General features: G+C 44.5%; 1 protein-coding gene and 1 pseudogene across 4 annotated transcripts in view; both read left to right on the top strand.

Annotated features, from left to right (window-relative positions):
* Window positions 1-14,779, top strand: part of LOC148687389 (uncharacterized) — a 98,213-nt pseudogene extending 83,434 nt beyond the window's left edge.
* Window positions 12,987-17,125, top strand: part of SMARCAD1 (SNF2 related chromatin remodeling ATPase with DExD box 1) — a 49,491-nt gene continuing 45,352 nt past the window's right edge. Inside the window, exon 1 of one of the 4 annotated variants that reach the window (XM_088660514.1) lies at window positions 12,987-13,018. The gene's annotated coding sequence lies outside the window, so the exon portion shown is untranslated. Of the gene's footprint in view, window positions 13,296-15,331; window positions 16,996-17,125 lie in introns of those variants that run through there. The other 3 variants (XM_035112283.3, XM_035112285.3, XM_035112284.3) reach the window with 3 other exon arrangements.

The following is a 17,125-nucleotide window of genomic DNA, read 5'->3' as shown; positions in this document are numbered from 1 at the left end:
TGGAGTTCCCCTAAGCATGCAGATACTTCTCTCTTTGGCACTCATCGAATTCACCACTGGAAGGAATGATGCCTGAAAGTGTGGACAATGCCACTAAAATACTAGCAGTCGGCAGGAATGCTACTGAGTAATACGGTACTTTCAGTGGTTGTGGACAGGGCTTCAGAGTCCTTGCTGCTCCTGTGTCTTACCAATTTCAAAATGCTAAATATTTTTACACATCTTCTCAATTTGCATAACTTGGGAACTATCGGGTTTCACAGAAACAGGATTCTTGGCAGCAGAATATTTTTTAAAATGGGGGAGGGGGTGCATGCAAGTATTACATCTGAGACGCTCAACAGAAGCAAAACACAAGAACTCAGTTTGTTTTCGTCTTTGCAAAACTTGAAACTGAGAGAAACTGATTGGTTTGACCTACATGTGGCAGAAGCAGTGTATCTTGCAACCAGTGATCAAACCATCTTCTCAATCAACCATCCAATAAATATACAAAACATCCAAATTAAGTCCTAAAATCCCTGTGCTTAAAAAAAAACCACAACCCTGAGTATCAATCCACAAATTAAGAATCTAATATAGTCAAAGGTATATTTTAATTGCAACACATATTCTGTTTTGTTTTTTAATAAAAATCAAAAGTTTATCATATTTATAAGTGCATGGAGTTTGGACACAGCCCTGTCTACAAAGGCCAGCTCAAAAAAACCTAGTAACCTCAGTGGAAAAGGCTGGCTTCTTTCTGCCAAATAGCACTGCTGCTGTTCTGTGCAAAGGAAGCCTGGCATCTAGTGGACATTTAGCTGCTGTGTCACAAACCCAGCACACTTGAACAAGGTACTTAGAAAGTTGCCTGGAACAAAAGGAGACCTGTGGCCAGGCTGGTGTTTCTTTTTTGGGGGGGGGGGGTCACTGTAGAAGAGCCTCAACATAAGGACTACTAGCCTATTTAGTTTAACTGTATTTCTCCCTAGAGAGCAATTAATGGAATACAATGTGCCGTATGCACCTTTAAAAAAATTCTCTTTCTTTCTTTCATAAAATTTATACACAGCTTGATTGCAACCCCCCCCCCAAAAAAAAACTCAAAGTGGTTGACAAAAAGAACATAACAATGAAATTACCAGTAAACAGTTAAAAACAACTATTTTAAAAAATGCCCAATTAATTTTAGCGATAAACCAAAACCGCACTAAAACACACATCAACATTCTATACAGGGTGTATAGCCACAAGTAAAAGGTTTAAGCTGCATTTCCACACACACTTTCCAGGAATAAAGTCCCACTGAAACTCAGTGGGACTCACTCCTGTCTGGGCATGTATAGGATTGTGCTGTTAGGGCTTGCTCTCACTTCCACATGCCTAGAAAGCATGGGTATGAGTGGTTTTCCTTTTGCCCCGTTCCTTTCCCAGGAAAAACCCGCTCTCAAACAGCAATCTGCAGAAAACCTGAATTGCCATTTGCTCTGACTGAGCACTACAGAGCAATTTTCCTCTGGGGAAAATCAGTGGGAGAAGAAGTAGTGTGGATAAGCTTTGCAAGACTTAAAATACTTCTTTGAAAAATCTAAGCTGAAAATTCAAGGAGAGGGTCTAGTACAGGGATGGGGAGCTGGTGGCCTTTCAGATTTCGTCTATAGCTCCCAACAGCATGACCAACGACATAGGAGTTGTAGTCCAAAAACATTGGGAAGGCCACAGGTTCCTGGCTTAAAAGGAACCCTGCTGCAATATTATTAACCTTCAGGATGAATGTGAAAACATCCCCCTTTACACTGGCATTTGTTGGCTGAAAAATACTCTTCCTAGCAACCCCAAGCTCATTGGATGGAAGAAGTTTGTAACTGTAACCGCTTTTTGAATCAAAATAAAAAAATCCTTCCAGTAGCACCTTAGAGACCAACTAAGTTTGTCATAGGTATGAGCTTTCGTGGGCATGCACACTTCTTCAGATACCTTTTTGAATGTTTTAATGTTCAGATACGCTTTTTGAATGTTTTTAATTGTAATTTTTTAAGGGTTGTTTTAACTGTTCTGGGAAAAAATTGTTTGCTTTGCTTTTAAATTGAATATTTATTTGCCATCCCAGGCCCCTTCAGAGGAAGGTAAAGGTAAAGGGACCCCTGACCATTAGGTCCAGTCGTGACCGACTCTGGGGTTGTGCGCTCATCTCACATTATTGGCCGAGGGAGCCGGCGTACAGCTTCCAGTTCATGTGGCCAGCATGACAAAGCCGCTTCTGGCAAACCAGAGCAGCACATGGAAACGCCGTTTACCTTCCCGCTGTAGCGGTTCCTATTTATCTACTTGCATTTTGACGTGCTTTCGAAATTTTGACGTGCTTTCGAACTGCTAGGTTGGCAGGAGCTGGGACCAAGCAACGGGAGCTCACCCCGTCACAGGGATTCGAACCGCCGACCTTCTGATCAGCAAGCCCTAGGCTCAGTGATTTAACCCACAGCGCCACCTGGGCCCCCTGGGTCAGAGGAAGAGCAGGATGTAAATTCAACAAACAAGGCCACGGGCGAGACTTTTCTTCCATTGTTATCCTCCTGTTCATTTCTCCATATGTTTCATTTCCAGCACATCACACCACATCCACCAGCATGACCAAACAACAGGTGTTACAGGATTGCATACCTCTCACTAACTCTTTCTTTTTTGTCCTATCGCTAATATGTGTCCAACCAAACGTTCTGCTCTTATCCAAGTGATTACAAGACCACACACAGAATAAGATTTTTCTGTTGTGGTCATATATGTGCACTCTGAGAATTAAGACACATGATCGGCATGGTCACATGATGCAAATGCTCCTATTGGATGCCACTTCAAAGTGCAGGTGTGCTTCTACACATGGGTGGGTGGGGAGACTTTCCTGCAAATGCAAAGCTAGAATGTGAACTTAGGGTATCTATCTGCCATTTTGCAATATTTTATAAAGCAGTCACATAAAATACCAGTGGGGTCCAGAAAACCAAAAAATAAGTATAAAATACATTCCAGAAATTAGTTAAAATAACAGTATAACACCAGATGATTAAAGGAGAAAATTTAAATATTTCATTTAGAAAAGGGTTGGGTATTTTTTTAAAAAAAAGAGTCTTAAGCTTGCATCTGAACAACTAGACTGCTTTGTGTGTAAACACAGACACACATAGAGAGAGGAATTATAATGTATGATTCCAGGATACGAATTTGAATCACAAACTTTTCTCCCCCCTAGTGGACATTAAAGAGTATTAAAAATAATAATGTGGCTTCCCCTAAACATACACTCTACAGATGTGCATTTTGTAACTAAGCACACACATACATGCTGACCCTGTATAGCAAGGGTGGGGAACCTATAGCCCTCCAGATGTTGTTGGTCTCCAACTTCTAACTGGCTCAACCAGCATTGCCAATGGTTGGGGATGATGGGAACTGTAGCCAGGGCATGCCCAGAAATTTGCTGCCTGGAGCAAAGGACGAGATGTTTCCCTCCCCACATTCCACATTCAGAAACTGACTGGACTGAAAACTAAAACTTACAACACCAATAAAATGATGGTCTCCTCCACTGCACCCAAACCAGCAGGCTAATTCAGAGTGGGCAGAACATGTAATGGAGCATGCACAGCTCTGTTCTCCAACAGATGGGATGGTAAGGGGGCTTAGGAGGAACATCCAAGGTGCTGCTGCTACCCACTCCCCCCAAAATAAATCTGCTGCCTTAGGCAGTGAACAGTTGTACTCGGGCATCCTGTTACAGTGGTGCAAAGCATGGGGACAGAAGAAAGGCATGATATTCCAGAAAATCCCTGCAAAAAAAACCACCTCCTTCAATCAATACACATATTGATGGGCACTTTCCATACCACCTGTTGACTAAGCATTCATCTAGATTTTTGCAGGGATACTAGACAATGTTGGCTCTTAATAATGGTGCCTTAGTCAGAGCAAACCCATTGAAATGAATGGACCAGTTAGTTGTGACTTATTAATGCCAATGGGTTTGCTCCAAGTGTGACTAATGTTGGGTACAGCTTATTCTGATTTGTTTGTGGGGCGGATAGATGATGTTGCATCAGAGCAACTGTTACCAACACTCTCCAGTGCATTTCCCTGCCACATTCCCAAGACTTCCCAGTCAATTATAATGGTAGAACCTGGATTTGCAAGTGTGTGCTTGAATCCCCACCTGAAAATAGTGACAGTCTAGAAGTGCCCCTATTTAGCAATACTAGTGATAATATGCACACTCCGACTGCTGTGAATTGGAGATCACAGCATTTATTGTATTTATATCCCACCTTTCTAACATCACAGAACTCAAGAAAACATGCCTAGAGCTCCAAGGTAGTCTTCCCTCTTGAGCAGGCACCCCCAAACTCGGCCCTCCCGATGTCTTGGGACTACGATTCCCATCATCCATGACCACTGGTCCCGTTAGCTAGGGATGATGGGAGTTGTAGTCCCAAAACATCTGTAGGGCCGAGTTTGGTGGTGCCTGCTCTAGAGTCTAGACCAGATCAAGATTTGCTCGATTGCAGCAAACATGTTGCACCGTGTACCTACCTGAGTATCTTTGCATAGCTGCTTCTTAGAACCTTAAGCAGGAGAAGATCCTAGTGGATCATGAATGTAAGAAGAGCCTGCTGGATCAGGCCAATGGCCCATCTAGTAGCCAACCAGATGCTGATGGGACACCCACAAGCAGGTTTCAAGCACAAATGCCCTCTCTGCTCCTGTAGTTTTCAGCAACTGGTGTTCAGATACATTACTTGCTCCAACTGTAAAGGCAGACCATAGTCATCATGTCTAGTAGCCATTGATAGCCTTCTGCTGCATGAATAACTCTCGTGGCCCGTGCTTCTCAGTATAATTACCTGATTAGCTGAAACTCCAGCAGATGTTTTGCCTACTAAACGTTTGCTGTTGAGGAAGAGACCTGGAGATATTATTGTAAGTCCTCTGGCACTTACCTCCCTGACTTAAGGTGCATTATAAGAAGATAAGCATTTCATCAATCACTTTGGACTAGTCCAGGCTAGTAAACATTCACTTAATAGAACATTTAAGAAATAAAAGGGATGTTAGGTGTGGTTCTCTGGGTGGATGAAAAGAGTGTGGCACTGATCTTTGTTGGTAATGCAATGCAAACCATGAATGCAACTACTCTGACATTATAGGAAACAGCAAACTCTTACTGATTTTACTGGACTTATTCCAATATTTAAATCCCCCCCCCCCGGAAAACAGTTTAATGTGGTTTCCTTATGTCAATTTCCTGTTCTTGGAAGGTTGAGCATGATAATGCCTAAACATGTATCAGAGAACTGGTCCTGGCAAGGGCCGGTACATTTCTGTCCGCACAGCATCCTTGGGAAGACTATGAAGAGGACTGCACAGTTGGCTGGGATCTTCACATGGCCACTTGAAACCCACAGATTTCAACTCTCTCAGAAGCACCCTGTAGAGATCAGATATTTTGGGCTACAACTCCTATCAGCTCCAGCCATCATGCAGTTGGTTAAAAAAAAAATCAACGAAAAGTTTTTGCAGTTATGAAAGGAAGTGAAATATGTTGGCTGATGTTTCCAGCAATTTTGAGAGGATAAAAACATAAAGGGAGCCCTACTGGCTTAGACCAAAGGTCTGCCTATTCCAGCTGTGGAAAAGGCAAATGCCATGCTAGGGATCATTAGGCAAGGAATCGATAATAAAACTGCCATTATACAAATCTATGGTGTGACTGCATTTGGAGTACAGTCATATCTCGGGTTACAGATGCTTCAGATTGCATTCCGCGCCGAACCCAGAAGTACCTGAACGGGTTACTTCCGGGTTTCGGCGCTCACGCATGCACAAATGCACTAAATCACGCCTTGCGCATGCGCAGAAGTGCTGAATCGCGACCCGCATGTGCAGTGCTGTGGGTTGCAAATGTGCCTCCCACACGGATCACGTTCGCAACCCGAGCATCCACAGTTCTCCAGTTGCCTCACCTCAACTCCCCCTGTGAGGGAAGGTTACAAAATTTGGGGCTTTTTTTAGTTTAGAGAAAAGGTAAGAGGTGACATGACAGGGGTTTATAAGATTATGCTTGGCATGGAGCAAACAGATAGAGAAATATTTTTTCTCCCTCTCTTATAACACTCAAACTTGTGGGCATCAATGAAGCTGAATGTTGGATCCTTCGGGGAGGATAAAAGAAAGTACTTCTTCATGCAGTGCATAGTAAAACTATGGGATTTGCTTCCCCGAGAAAGTGACGGCCACAGATTTAGATGGCTTTAAAAGATCAGGCAAATTCAGTGGCTATGTTCTACCTCCACTGTCAGTGGTGGTATGTGTCTGAATACCAGTTGTTTGGAATCACAGGTGGGCAGAGTGCTGTTGTGATTGTGTCCTGTTTGCAGGCTTCCCACAGGCTGATTCTGGTTGGCCACTTTGAGAACAGGATGCTGGACTATATAGACTAGGGCAGTCCAACGTTTCATACCAAGTAAGCCACAAGAGTACTTTGAGAAGAACCCATAGGCCACACACTGCCTTGTTGTTGTTGTGGCGGCGGTGGGGCACAAGTCCAAAATTTGACACCTCTCCAGCAGCCAAAGCTGGCTAAGTGAGGCACTGGACAGAAGGAGTACCAACTAGGTTTTGGGAAGGCAGAAGGAGGGTTCAAGGACCCTGGAAGAGCTCTCACACCTCTTTTCCAAAGCCCAGCACCTCACTTACCTGATTTTGGGAAGGCAGCATGACGGTAAAGGGGGAGCAATCAAATTTCACCAAAGGCCTCAAGGGCCACATGCAGTTGGGTCACATGATTCAGCAGGGTCTCCTTATGAGCAATGGGAAGTGTGGCATAATATTTGATGCATTGCTGCATAACCTCCTTGCATAGAAAACCAGGATAAATGCTCAATAAACAGGTAATCTGGAAGCAGTGGTGTATCATGCCCAGGCACCTCATACGGACTGCGCATGTGTGGCATCCCACGTGTGCACACTCCGTACGGGGTGCCGCTCATGCACGGCGGCCATATAAGCTGCTGCATGAACGGCACCCCGAGTGTCATCCCCCTCCAGGGTGGCACCCGGGGCAGCCCGCTCCCAACGCACCCCCATGCTACGCCCCTGTCTGGAAGTGACCACAGTGTCTGTCTCACACACAGAGTGCTGGGGAGGATCTTCAAAGAGTGCTTTACAGCAAACTATACTGGCATTTGTTGGGAAAGGCTGGTGGTGGAATTGAATGGTTACCCATCACCCCACAGAAGACTGTAGGGAAGGCCCAATTATCATTTGTATTGCCTGTCTGCTGATTTTAATCCAAGAAGAATGAAGAGTTAGTTGTCAGCTTGGAAATTTTCAAGAGGAAAGTAAAAAGAGCACACTTGAAACAAAAGAGAGGAGACAGTATGGGACAGTTTCAACCTGAGGCCCTCTTCTGTCTGTACTCACCACTCGCTCACTTCAAAACACTTATGATTAAGGTATGGTGTGGTTGCCACAGCAACCTCATGTACGACACATGGAGTTGCTCACCACTTTGCCAACTACAGATGTGTGAGCTAGTTTCAACATCTTTGTGTGTGTGTTTTAATTGGCAATCAAGTACAAGCCCATCTGCCGTTGACAGCCTGTCTTGTTGCTCACAATTTATAACACTAGATGTACCTCCCACCAATTCTATACAAGATTTGGAAGCAGGCCCTGACACGTACCTTTCAGATTCCACAGAAGACCCTGTGTTGTGGTTCAGTCTCCTGCAATAACTGGATTCAGAACAATTTTTAAAAATTCAAGCAAAGAAGCTTTTTTTTTTTACAGTGCCAACTGGATATTTGCAGAGGAAAACTAGTAACTAAACCATAATTGAATGAGTATAATCACTACCATCACTTCCTCTATATCAGGGATTCCTAATCTGTGGTCCATGGACCTCTAGGGACTCCATGGATGGGCTTCAGGGGTTTTGTGAACATGGAACAAAAAAGAAAATATTTTTTCCAGCTCAATAAACTAAACTGTATGCAACAACAACACAAGAAATGTGCATGTGCTCACATGAGGAGCACTGTCACACCAAATTGTGGTACCTATTGTTGCACACCACCCTAATCTTTGAGTGGTGCAAGATTCCAAGGGCCCGGGCACTTGCCCAGGGTCTATGTTTCCCTTTGGACAATGAGGCACAGCAGACTGTGGTGTCTTTACGGTATATGATTTATTTACACACATATACAACCTGAGTCTAGGTGGAGAGAGTTTAGAGCAGGCATCCCCAAACTGCGGCCCTCCAGATGTTTTGACCTACAACTCCCATGATCCCTAGCTAACAGGACCAGTGGTCAGGGTTGATGGGGATTGTAGTCCAAAACATCTGGAGGGCCGAAGTTTGGGGATGCCTGGTTTAGAGCATTCACATTCCAAGATGGTTTCTTGCTTCTCCCATAGTGGAGTAGGTTTGGATCTCGGGGCAGAGAAATCAGCCATTCTGTCTCTTTGTTACAGCCTATCACAGCTACCGTGTTTCTCATATTATAAGACACGTCTTATATTTATTTTTTCCTCAAAAAAACACACTATGGCTTATTTTCAAGGGATGTCTTATTTTTTTCCTCCTCCTCCTGCTGTGGCCGGCATTGCTGCTGCACCTATCACTATGTCTTATTTTCGGGGTATGGCTTATATTCCTTGAATGCTTAAAAATCCTGCTATGGCTTATTTTATGGGTATGTCTTAAAATATGAGAAACAGGGTAGTCCACATGATGCTTTCTTCCTTTTCACCACTAACCGACTGAAAAAGTATTTCTCCCCAGCCTACTTCACCCCAAAACCCTAAAACCCTAATCCTTTTTGTCTCTGGCCACTAACACACAGTTGGAGGAGAGGCTCCACCCCCTAGCTGTCTGGCACTGAATGTCCTGATGGCTCATGTTGATTACTTTCCTGTGGTGGCTGGCACTATCGTTACTAGATTTTTGATGCCAGACCAAGTCCATCTGGCTTGGATTTACAATAGTATTTAAGATTTCTGCTGTAAATGCTTTTATTTTATTTTAAATCTTTCTTATATTCTTCTTAACTGAAGTTGTTTGTAAGCTGTAAGCCACCCTGAGAGCTTTTTTTTAAGCAGAAAGTTATTGGCCATTGCAATCATTAACCAGAAACTTAAGAGCAGCACTTGAATCTGGAACAGGTGGATACACTTCCTACCCTTGCCACACTTATCTAGATACTTGATCTAAGACCCTTGTATGAAAAACAGGAGTACCGGTAATGGTGAGCTGTTGTTGTTAAGGAGCATCTGATAAAGATTTACATATTAAAAACACCATGGCTGCAGTTGTGCACAATTCAGCATTTAACTCCTGTTCATTTCAGCAATGCTAATTTTATATAGGATGAGATCATTTGCACCCTGAAGAAGTGAAAAGTAAGTTACTTCACTGGTTTGGGTGATTTGTTAATGGGACTGAAAAATATATTTCCAAGATAATATTTCCAAATAGTTCTGCTGATCTCCATTCATTTTCTCCTCAAACAGTTTGTTAAAAGGTTCCTTCTTTATATTTTTAGGACATCTTCAAAAGACAAGTCTTCAGTTCTAACCTGTTGTTTTTCAATTTTACACTAGCACCAACAAAAAAAAATCCAGAAATTACAAAAAACAAACCTTTGACTGGTGCACCTGATCCTTCAGTTTGTACTCTGTTCACTTTCTTTGCCAGGAAGTCATCTCAGATAGTAATATTTATAATCATAATAACAGTGAGCAATTACAACAGTATAAAAGAATTAATCTCTCTACCGCTGGGTTTTACAAACTTCCACTAAGTGTTGTTTTATTATCTAACAAGTTTTGCCTTGTTCACATTCTATTTATATGTTTTCTTAATATTTAATCTGCACATTCATTGTGCCTCTACCCTTCTCCACAGCAATGCTCTTCCCAGCATCCTGCCATCCTTCCTTGGAGGTTTTTAAGCAGAGGTTGGATGGCCATCTGTCATGGATGCTTTAGCTGAGATTCCTGCATTGCAGGCGGTTGGAGTAGATGACCAAGGGGTCCCTTACAACTCTAAGATTCTATTATTCTATGGTCATACTTCAGAGTTTCCTGCTATACTGGGCAAGACAAAAGGTATCTAAATGAAGCTGCTAGGCCCAATACATTTCGGCAACTGAGGCTAACCACAAAATGGTATCCCCTCCCACACCAGGGAAAAGGGAGTGAGTGAAGATCTACTTCAGGAACAAGTGGGGAATAAGGATTTACATCGGGAATGAGTGAGGAATAAATATCTACAGCAGGCAATACATTCCTTGGAGGCCAGATCTATGGATCCTGCCACCTGAGGCAGTTGACTCACCTTGCCTCATGGGTGGGCTGGTCCTGCTGTTGGAAGTTGGGTGTGATTACTATTGTTATAAGAATTCTAAGGTCATAATAAATGTTCATAAATGTACAATGCAAACAAATACCGGTATGTAAGTACTGTATATAAACCACGTGTACAGGAGAATAATCCTGAAGCCATTTTGACTCTCCCAAATTGACCTCAAATATTTCTCTGCAAGGAGGAAGGAAATGGGAAAAGCTTTCCAATTGTCTTTGGACTGTAGGGGCTTACACCTCCCTGTAAATACAGTCTGGCAAGTATCTGTTAAGCTGAGCACACTGTCAATATGCTTAAGAGATTCAGGAACTAAGTACCCTGCATATAAGACTACTTTTTAACCCAGGAAAATCTTCTCAAAAGTCGGGGGTCGTCTTATACGCCGGGTCGTATTTCTTATACTGCGAGTATATCCCAAACTCTATATTTTAACTGGAAAAGTTGGGGGTCGTCTTATACGCCGGAATATACGGTATTTACCATCTCAAATGGGCAGGCTACCCAGAAAAGGCAATCAGATTAGGCATTATCTGGTATCCTGGCAGACAGGAGAGAAGCAACACACTCAAATTTCTGCTGGGGACCACCTCTTTCTGTGATGTATGTATGATGTTTTGGGGGGTGGTCTTGAGCTACAGGGGAGGCAATTTCAAATGTCTATATAAGAGCTTGGACACCATTGTTCTGGGTTCCTCTCCTCCCAATAGAAAACCTACATAAGGACTCTATACGGGCTCTTTGATACCCCATAAGGGATAAAGGAGCAGTATTTTTCTTATAACACTATGCTGATGACACTTGATTCTATTTCTCCGTAACATCTGACTTCAGTCCTAGTCCAGCACTAACTACTACGCCACACTAGCTGTTTTCAGCACCTGAGTAAAACATTTTTAGGCAAACCTACCAAGACTATGGTCCATGGGGTCACGAAGAGTCAGACAGGACTAAACAACAACAACCAAGACATGTAGAAGTTGAAGGTGCTTTATTTCTTTTTTAGCTAGAGCTGATTTTGATAATCCTTTTGATGTTTTTAATACTTGCTTTAAATTGTTTTTATCAGGAATTTTAATGTTTTATTTTATATTGCAAACTGCTTTTTTATAATCGATTCATTTTTGTGAAATACAGTCATACCTCAGGTTGAGTACGCTGTGGGTTGCATACTTTCGGGTTGCGTACTTGGCGGACCCGGAAGTGTTTACCTCCAGGTTCCGCCACATGGCATGCACAGAAGCGTTCTGCGCGCTTTGTGTGTGTGCAGAAGCGCTTTATCGGCGCTTCGTGCATGCACTAAAGCGCTGCTTGGGCTGCGTACTTTTCGGGATGCGAATGGCACCCCTAAATAGATTGAGTACGCAACCTGAGGTACCACTGTAATTACACACACATACATAGGCACACTATAAAGGTAAAGGGACCCCTGACCATTAGGTCCAGTTGTGACCGACTCTGGGGTTGCGCGCTCATTTCGCATTATTGGCCGAGGGAGCCGGCATATAGCTTCCAGGTCATGTGGCCAGCATGACAAAGCCGCTTCTGGCAAACCAGAGCAGCACATGGAAACGCCGTTTACCTTCCCACCTATTTATCTACTTGCATTTTGAGGTGCTTTCGAACTGCTAGGTTGGCAGGAGCTGGGACCAAGCAACGGGAGCTCACCCCGTGTCAGGGATTCGAACCGCCGACCTTCTGATCAGCAAGCCCTAGGCTCAGTGGTTTAACCACACTATACTGTATACATATTACATACATAATGTTCTCTTTCAAGAAAGCACCCACAATCTCACATCTCCATGACATCACACACACACACACACACACCCCTCTATCTATCTATCTATCTATCTATCTATCTATCTATCTATCTATCTATCTATCTAATCAAGCTCACTTTCCCTTCATTTCTGCAGTCTCCATCTTGAAGATTTAAAGGCAGATTTATGTGGATTTAAGGGCTTCTTTAAACTCTTGCATAGGACTGGCAACCCAGAAGAAACCTTCGAGGATTTCGGGCAGTCGAGCAGCCAACTGCCGTCACGCGGTTGCACCGCGAGGGGCTGCGGAGGCCTGAGCGGGCGGAATTCGCCAGCTGAATATATTGCGAGTTCTGGGGGCAAACTGCGCGGACATCGAAGTGTGTGTGCACGCGCGTTTGAGTGCGCATATATACGCGTGTGTGTATTTTAGTGTGTGCGTGTGTGTGTGTATTTGTTTCTCTCTCTGTATATGTATATATCCCATCACATGTTGGACACGAAGACCCATGGTGGATCTAAATAAATAAACAAACAACAAAAAGACGGCGAGAGAGAGAGAGAGAGAGAGAGAGAGAGAGAGAGAGAGAGAGAGAGAGAGAGAGAGAGAGAGAGAGAGAGAGAGAGAGAGAGAGAGAGAGAGAGAGAGAGAGAGAGAGAGAGAGAGAGAGAGAGAGAGAGAGAGAGAGAGAGAGAGAGAGAGAGAGAGAGAGAGAGAGAGAGAGAGAGAGAGAGAGAGAGAGAGAGAGAGAGAGAGAGAGAGAGAGAGAGAGAGAGAGAGAGAGAGAGAGAGAGAGAGAGAGGGGAATGCTGGGAAAAACGAATGAAACTCAGTGAGGTCATCACTAGGCGCCGCTTTGGGGTACAATCCTCCCTCCCTTTCTCTTTTCTCAACGCCCCCTCCCCCCCCACCCTCCCGGCTCGCCTCTCTCGCCTTTCTCTCCCCTCCGTCTCTATCGTCCGCCTTGCCGAGCTCGCTGGCTGAGGCCGGCCTTCGCCGTCATTGTCGCCGCCGCCGCCGCCATCCCTTCAGCACAGCCCGCTCTTTTCTCTCCCCCCCCCTTTCCCTTTTTGCCGTCGCCGCTGGCCGGTGTCGGCGCTCTGGAAAGGCTCGCGCGCCTCCTCGGAGCGGGGGCGGGGTAAGGAAGAAACACCCGGTGTTGTTGGGAGGGAGGGAGGGAAGGAGAGTGAAGGGAGTGGGGGTGTATGGCGCCGGCCCCCTGTTCTTCCCCCTCCCCCCTTCTCCATCTTTTGTTTGCCTCTCAAGCTATTTGCTCCGCGGTGGGGGGGGGGAGAGCGCGGTGGTTTGTGAGGAACTGTGCATTAATTTGGGGCGGAATGTCTTCCTCATCCTTCAAGGCGACAAAAGTGGCGTGTTTTTTTTCCCCTTCTCGCGAGGGAAGATGGTGGAAGGCAGGACGACTATTGTGTGTGGGGGGGGGAGAAGAGGAGGAGAGGCCGAGATTTGGAGGGCCGAGCGACGGGGGGGGGGATGTGTGTGTGCCAACTCTTGGAGCCCGCGAGGCATTGGGGGCCGGTGGGGGGGGTTAAGGCCGGCGGGATTATGTAGGCAGAAGGAAGCGCTGCTGAGCGAGTGTTTGCTTAGAATGGAGGTGGTACCTCTCTTTTAAAAGCTCTACCTCTCTTTCAAATCAGAACCAGTGAAGGCGGTGAGGGTCCTGTGTCTAGAGGCGGTTGGAGGATGGATGGTGGCTGACAGATTGAGGTTGAATCCTGACAAGACAGAATTACTGTTCTTGGGGGTGGGCAGGTGTGGAGGACTCCCTGTGCCTCTGAAGAACCAGGTGTGCAACCTGGGAGTCATTTTGGACTAACAGCTGGCCATGGAGGCGCAGGTCAATTCTGTGTCCAGGGCAGCTGTCTATTAGCTACATCTGGTACGCAGTCTGAGACCCTACCTGCCCGTGGACTATCTTGCCAGAGTGGTGCATGTTCTGGTTATCTCCCGCTTGGACTACTGCAATGCGCTTTACGTGGGGCTACCTTTGAAGGTGACCCGGAAGCTACAACTAATCCAGAATGCAGCAGCTAGACTGATGACTGGGAGTGGCTGCTGAGACCACATAACACTGGTCCTGAAAGACCTGTACAGTCATACCTCGGGTTACAGACGCTTCAGGTTGTGCGTTTTCGGGTTGCATACTGCGCCAAATCTGGAAGTACCGGAACAGGTTACTTCCGGGTTTCAGTGCATGCGCAGAAGCGCCGAATTGCGACCCGTGCATGTGCAGACGTGGTGCTGCGGGTTGCGAGCGTGCCTCCCGCACGGATCATGTTTGCAACCCGAGTGTCCACTGTATTGACTCCCAGTACGTTTCCGAGCACAATTCAAAGTGTTGGTGCTGACCTTTAAAACCCTAAATGGCCTCGGCCCAGTATACCTGAAGGAGTGTCTCCACCCCCGTTGTTCTGCCCGGAAACTGAGATCCAGCACTGAGGGCCTTCTAGTGGTTCCCTCACTGCGAGAAGCAAAGTTACAGTGAACCAGGCAAAGGGCCTTCTCGGTAGTGGTGCCCGCCCTATGGAACGCCCTCCCATCAGATGTCAAAGAAAAAAACAGCTGCCAGATTTTTAGAAGACATCTGAAGGCAGCCCTGTTTAGGGAGGCTTTTAATGTTTAATAGATTATTTTATTTCATTTTTCTGTTGTAAGCAGCACAGAGTGGCTGGGGAAACCCAGCCAGATGGGCGGGCTATAAATAATAAATTATTATTATTATTATTATTATTATTATTATTATTATTATTATTATTATAGACATCTGAAGGCAGCCCTGTTTAGGGAAGATTTTTATATTATTGTTATTATTGTATTATATAAAGTATTCAGTGTCCCCCCCCCCATCCCCACGCTTGCTCTTTATGTCGCTCTGATGTTGCCATGTGAGCAGGCTGCTAAAATAAATGTCAGGGTGTGTGGCAGCTTGAAGAGATCTTGTGTGGCTTTGCATTTGCTTCTATTGCTATTGAGCAGCTCTCAAACATTGATGCTTTGGTTGGGATTCCTGCATTGCAAACCGGGAGTGGGTGGTTGGACTAGATGACCCTTGGGGGTACCTTTTAGGCAGATTTAAACCTCAGCCTGATAAAACACGAGGGAATAGCAATTTAAAAGCACCCTGAGATCTACAGGTGGAGGGCGGCGCCGGTATACAAATATAATAAATTTAATAATTATAAATTTGATAATAATAATAAACCACAAGTGCCTTAAAACTGCCTCACAGCTGGAATCCAGCATTTAAAAGTCAGTACAGACTAGGACGTTCTCCATTTGTTTTGTTTGAATGCTTTATTTGTTAGGGAGGATGCTGCCCTTCTAGCTGTTCAGAAGCAGTTTAATATTGGTTTAGGACCCTGATAACTCCTTTCAGTAGGCACCCTTAGCTATGTCCTGTAGCTGTAGTGCTTTCACAAAAAAATAACTTTATGCTAATTCTGTGATAACCACGCAATACTTTGGTCTCTGCTTGGAACGAGTGAATAACAAGCTATTGACTCAATCCAGTTGTAAAGCCAGTTTATTGGTATTCCAAGAAGCTGAGGATGATGAGAAAGCAGGGCTGATGATTAGAATGAATGGTGGAAGATTTGTAAATAATACGACTGAACGCAAATAAGAGTTCATTTTCAGTCATTCTTCATTGTGATGAAAATGAAAAATACTGACTTTTCCACCACCATTGTGTTTTCTCAATGTCATCCAGTAATGATTTTGGGTTTTTTTTTGTTTTTTGTGTGTGCAAAAATTGGAACCCTTGAAGACCCACTGTGATCAGTTTGTTTGCATATTTCAATTATAAAGTTGCTCGCGTATGTGCTGATTTCGATACCATAGATTTGGCATAGTTTGAAATAGATGGGGCTTGAAGACAGTACCACTCTTTGTAGGATTGAGGCCTACCACAAGTTCTAGTGATCATTGCCCTTCCTAGTTACTAAAATTTGTCTGGGCAGGGCTGGAACTATGGATCTTAAATGTGATCACCTTTAGAAACCAAATTTAGACCTAAATGTGGGATAGTTACTGCCCAGTTACCTGCCATTCATGAACAAGATGCTGGAGTGTGTGATGGTTTTTCAACTCTAGGTAATATTACATGATGCTGATGATACGTTTCAGGCTGATTTGGAAACAGCCTTGATTGCCCTGGTGGATTACTTGCATTGGAGAATGGATTGAGGGGCTGGAGAGTCCCGTCCTATGTGTTATTGATCTCTCAGTGTCTTTCAGTGCTATTGGCCTTGGTATTTTCTGAGCTGTCAGTATGGGTTGGGCTGAGGAGGCGCAGTGTTACTGTGGCTTCCGTCCTTTTTGGAGGATAAGTCTTGAAAATTGATGCTAGGGAGCTTCCACTCTGCTTTATACAGTGGTACCTTGGTTTAAGAACAGCTTAGTTTATGAACAACTTGGATTAAGAATGCTGCAAACCCAGAAGTAGGTGTTTTGCTTTGTGAACTTTGCCTTGGAATAAGAACATGTTTCGATTTCGTGTTTTATGGTTTTAAAGTTACTACTATTGTGAATGTACATGTTGGAAATAATCTTGAGGGGGTTGACCTCAAAAGGTAGCCTACAAATATTTTAGAAAGGTAATCATTGTATCCTGTGTTTCCATGCTTGTCATAGAAGAGGGAAATCATCTTCTGCAGCCTGCATGGAAGTGCAGGGTATTAGTTGCTTATCAGGTGTGGATTGCCTTCTGCCAAACAGGCTGGTGGAGAAAGCGAAATCCATCCATTCTCTGCCAACCCACTCACATACCTTGGTCACAGCTGAAGCAAATGTGGCACACATTGTATAGTAAAAAGGCACAGGTGAGAGCACATAATCATGCCTGCCATATGGCAGCAATTGTGACAAATTCAAACTATTCTCCCAAGCTCCCTTTAAAGCAGTGTTTCCCAACCAGTGTGCCTCCAGATGTTTTGGGACTACAACTCCCAT

Source organism: Zootoca vivipara, chromosome Z1, assembly GCF_965207765.1.
Source record: "Zootoca vivipara chromosome Z1, rZooViv2.hap1.1, whole genome shotgun sequence".
NCBI classification, from domain to species: domain Eukaryota; kingdom Metazoa; phylum Chordata; class Lepidosauria; order Squamata; family Lacertidae; genus Zootoca; species Zootoca vivipara.
Note: the sequence above shows the minus strand (reverse complement) of the source record. Positions and strands in the feature narration are given on the sequence as shown.